We start from the raw sequence: 5182 nt of genomic DNA on the forward strand, positions 1-5182 counted from the left end.
GCTCACTATACACGGCCACCCCCGCGGCATCCCAGTATACTACCCACCGCCGTCACGAGGGTGCAGTGCAGTGGTGTTCAGATAGGGGTTGTCTAAACTTGAAGCAGGGGGCGTGCCTGCATGTCGTAGGACTACAGCAAGGCCTTTCCCGGGCACTCGACAGCAGGGGTACTTCCTGCGAGCTGCGCATGATGTGCGCACACATACGCATCACTCTCTCTCTCTCTCTCTGACACCCACACACACACACACACATCGCCCGTGATGCAATTAACTTTGATTCACTTTGTGTTTGGAGCAGCGGAGTGGGGGCCGGGCCGGCCGGCCGGGTGTGGGAGGGGCACGCGTTTCCGTGCTGCCGCTACAAATAGCCAAAACAGGTCGGCCGTGGAGGCGCACTCATTAAACCGACGCACTCCTGTGTGTGTGTGTGCGCGCGCGCGCGCGCGTTCGCGGCCCCGGTGGGGAAAGGGGGGGGGGGCACTACAATGAGGAACCTTCAATAATTGATGCACCAGAGGCGGTGGTGGGCAGCACGAGGGGGACGAGGCCCGCGGACATCTAAAATAAACATGTGGAGAGGGAAAAAAAAATTTAGACATGACATACAAACTGCTCAAAAACGGGACAAATAACAGCGCAAGCATACACAATTCTTCTCAAAATGCGTCGTCATTATTTTAGACAGCGTTTTATGGATTTGTTCACACGCGGTGCCCCGCGAGTTCGCCTGCGAGGCCCACGGTGGGGTGGGGAGTGCGGGCGGGGCGGGGGCGGGGGCACCCAGCGCCGCGCGAGGCGCCGGGGCACCTGTGGAGCCCCTGCTCCTGCTGGCGCCACCCTGGCGCCACCACGAGGTGTCTCGTGTTCCGCACCAGGACACCGCGCCGTGCTCGCATTACACTCTGAATGCCAAAGGACATGTGTCCCTCCGCAAAATCAGATAAAATTTGCCTCTGGGTTATGTACAGACGAAATTACGTACATAACTTCTGTGAAGTCTCGTAAATTTCTTCTATAAAAGTTTGTATCGTAAATCTAAAATAATATCGACAATTCGCGATCCTCTTTTTCGCATATCCAAATATCACAAAATACTGTTAGATTTCAGGTGGCTGATTCACGCCGCGCATTTCAGTAGATATACTGTACCGCATGCACGGTTGCGGGCGAGTTTGCGTATCCTTTCTGCCCACGGCTCCTTACGGCCCCGTGTGAGTAGGCAACCTACCCTCACCACTTCATGCGGTACAGTATAACTACAAAGGGCGCGGCGTGAGTCAGCCATACCTAGTACAGTCTTGGGGCCTATATGCCAATCGGAGGTTGTTCAATTCCTTTTATGCAGAAAGAAATTCATGAACCCGCTTTTTCCCGACGTCCTTCGCCACATCTATTATTATTTTTTTCGCGCTGTGCAGTGCTGCTGGCGTTAAAGTCCAGAGGGGCATAACGCTGCCATTTTTACGGCTCGCCGTCTGGCGGCTCGAAGCGTAACTGCAGGGCGTAACTGAGACCGAGGATGATCGGCACCGGGCGGCGTATGGCTAATGCAGCGGCTTGCGGTATAGGAGGGGAAGGGAGAGAGAGAGAGAAAAAGAGAGAGAGAGAGAGAGAGAGAGAGAGAGAGAGAGAGAGAGAGAGAGAGAGACTGACTGAGACTCCCTGCCGCAGCCCGTCCTTACCGCCGAGCGACCACAAGTGTAGCGTAGTGTGTGATAGCCGTGGGGGGCATCCTCCTGTGGCAACCGCACATCGGACCTCGGCACGCCATCGAGCGCCTTCGCCCTCCCTCCTCGCTCTGTCCCTCGATCGCACTTTAGGGGCCCATATCTCGGCGCACTGCTTGATCTGGTCGTGGGCGGATCACAGCCGCCCGACGCTCTGCTCCGGGACGACCCTGACCCTCATGTCCTCCACTGGGGTGGCCCTGCCTCGGCGGGCCCTTGCGGCCCATAGGAGGCTCCGTCGCGCCGGGGCCTTTACGGTTCAGAGGACACTAAAAGGGGTCCCTTCCCCCGCCAAAAACCAGGACCTCCCCCTCTCCCCCCTTACCCCTCCCCCCCTGTTTTCCTTCCTCCTGTGCAGCTAACGCCCCCCTCGTCTCCTTTTAGATCAGCCCCCCTCTCCCTTCCTGGTAAGGATATCCCTGGCTTGCCCGCCCCCACTCTCGCCCCGCGGCTCAAAAAGGCTTTTGCTCGTTTACGACGGTGCCTCCCGGCCCGCTGCGTTGCCGACCTAGGTGTGCTGCGCACGGTGTGCCAGAGAGAGAGAGAGAGAGACTGAGTCTCTCGCGGCGCCAGAGGAGCCCCTGGCGACCGCTGCTTCCTTCGTAGCTGCTGCGTGTATAGGGTGTGTGGGTCGTGTGCCACTCTATCCACTAGCCCACGGCGCACACTGGGCCGGAACACCAGAAAGCTGGCATCAAATATGTTCCTATTTATTTTTCGGTAGAGTGTCCTTCAATCAACTTCCCTAGCTTGAGATGAGCCAAAATTTTTAATGTTAAACTAAAATGAACCCATCAGGTGTCAAAGGTCTCTTTGAAAACTTCGCGCGTTTTCCTCCAATTAATCCAACCAATCAGCAAGTGTCTTCCAAACGTGGAGCCAATCACTGCACACGTTGCATCGCACCGCGCCAGATAAGTGGGGTTAGTCGGCCTCCACCGGCCCGTGTGCAGACGATGCAGAGCTTTCTGTATTTGGTTCTTATCAGAAACCGGGAGAAAACGGGAGCTTCATATTTTGGCACAAGTTAGAGAAAGGTCCTTCCTTTCATATTTTACTTAGATCTTGACGGTTAATGCCGGTTATTAATACGATAACATTACGTGAAAATGGTGAAAAATCGCGTCATTTTCGGACCCTTTTAGTTTGCGATTTTTTGTCCAAGATCGTTAATATAAATCTTTCAATTAAGAGAAATAGTAGCAAAACGTCTAAACTGTATATTTGATATGGTCCCTGGGTGATATACAAACCTAAACTACAGTTTTGAAGAATAAATGTCTGACGCACCCGGGTGCCCCTCTCTCCTGGGACGGTATTTCAAATCAACTTTTTAAGAAATATCTTTATGTTTCATCACTGTTATGATCGGTAGTTGATTCTTTAGACCTTATAGAAGATATTCCAATTATTTACAAACCCAAGATCGTGTTTTCGTAAAATGATTTTTTGCCAACTTTTCGGTGCTTTGGCCCAGTGTGCGGCGCTGCCTTAGAGGAGAGTCCTCTCCTCTGCAAAACAATTCTGTGTGACGAGCTTTGTGCACTGTAAGTTTCTTTACAAAGTACTATGGTCTTTCGTAACGGTCAATAGATTTAGAACATTTATTGAGATGCAAATAAATCCTTTCTTTCGCTCTGTAATACGAAGAGCACGCGTTTGTTCACAAGATGGTGCTGTTTGTAATTCGAAGAAGGTCTATTTCTAATTTGGTGGTTCTAAATCCTTTGCTCCTTCGCAGAGCCAGCCCTTTTTAAGCATCAGCGATTGTCGTCCTACAGGAAGGTCCAACACCAATCTAACATTTTCACAGTGAAAAGACCTGAAGTTCCCTCTTCTATGGCCTTCCAAATTTCATTTTTTGTTTTAAATTTCTTAGAGGTTTTGTTGTTGGAATCTTTGCAACATTTATCTACCATGAGCATGACGTACGTATGCGTCAAATCACCAAACGTACGGGTAGTCAGTGGGGTACCCGCCCATCGTTCGTATCAGCCGGCACCCGGCCATCCGTCCATAGGGATGCCCGCCCAGCTTGAGGCCCCCGCACATGGCTGGCTTCAGCCCCACGGCGCGGAGGCCGCGGGGCTGGCCTCGTCGGGGAGGGTGTGACGGGCAGCCTCCCCAGCGCCACCACCCTCCCATGGCCGGCCTCCGCCGCCAGCCTGGTGGCCTCAAGGTTCCTCCTCGGCACTTGACTTCTCTCGCTCCCTCGCTCCCGGCCGGATGTGCTTCGGAAATGGAGCGGGAAAAACGGATTCCCTCTGGGGATTATTGCCTCCTAACGTCGTTAGCGGAGGGGAGCGGCGACGGTCTCATGATTGTAGTATAGTCTGTCGGCTGTGTACTCGGCGTGATGCGCACGTGATGGCGGTGATGTTGGTTCCTGCGCCTGTCTTCTTTGCTTCCGCTGTTTGGCGCTTCGCAGGGAGGAACCAGGTCACTCGATACAGAACGCCACGGCCTGTGGGAGGAGGAGGCGGGGCGATGGCGACGTGGCAGCTGTGCTGGGCGAGGAGGCGCTTCATGGGCCCATGGGCTCGCCGCAGAGTGTTACTTTTCCACCCCCTACCCTCTACTGCCCCCCGGCCCACGGCAATCAGGACGGGGGGCGGACATAAACCGGGTGACTCTCCGGGAGGGATCGGCCCCATCACTTTTACCGCGTGATGAACCCTGCGATGTGCCGAGTGTGAAGGCCAATACTCCCCAGTGTTGCAGGTTTTGCATACTCAAGGGGCTACGGTGCCTAACGGGCAGATTGGGTAGGGAAACCCGCAACACTGTGGTGTATTGCCTCTACTGCCGGTATATACCGTCCGCGGGTTGTGATACATCTTGTACCTCGATTATTTCTAAACGGAATGAAGAGCTGTGAACAATGTGTGACTTGGGGTGTCCCAATTGACTAAAGAGACTATTGAGATGACTAAAAATAACTGAAAGTGACCAGAACGTGACTGAAATGCGTTTTTTTTTCATTTTGTACGCCGAGCAAACACCCAAGTGTTGCGAATTTGCATGCCGTGGCAATTTACGGGCGGATGTGCGAGTTCGCAAACCCGCAACACGAGTGTGTGCCCGGTACACTGTGCTCGGCTGCAACAGAGATGGCATTTACGTTTTTCCCTTCATTATTTCCAGGACGCAACCCCCTGCGGGTCGCCCTGCGGGTCGCGTGCTCGCGGCTGTTTACGCGTGTTGCGTCGTGTCGCCATGGCGACGGTGGTGGCGCACGATGGCCAGGGGAGGTGGTGGAGTGATAGACAGGCCGCCGAGTCGGAATGGAAAGGCGTGTCGGGCCCCCCTTAGGGCCCCCTTAGGGGCGCCACTGGCGGCGCGCCACGCCCCCCTTTAGGGCGGTGGTCAGACCCCCGCACGACCAGCAGGCAGTTCTTGTTACTTTGGCGCGTGTTCGGCGCCGGCCAATGCCCCAACTCCCCGCCCCGCCC

The sequence above is a fragment of the Frankliniella occidentalis genome, unplaced genomic scaffold (genome assembly GCF_000697945.3).
Source record: "Frankliniella occidentalis isolate FOCC.00 unplaced genomic scaffold, Focc_3.1 Scaffold1, whole genome shotgun sequence".
NCBI classification, from domain to species: domain Eukaryota; kingdom Metazoa; phylum Arthropoda; class Insecta; order Thysanoptera; family Thripidae; genus Frankliniella; species Frankliniella occidentalis.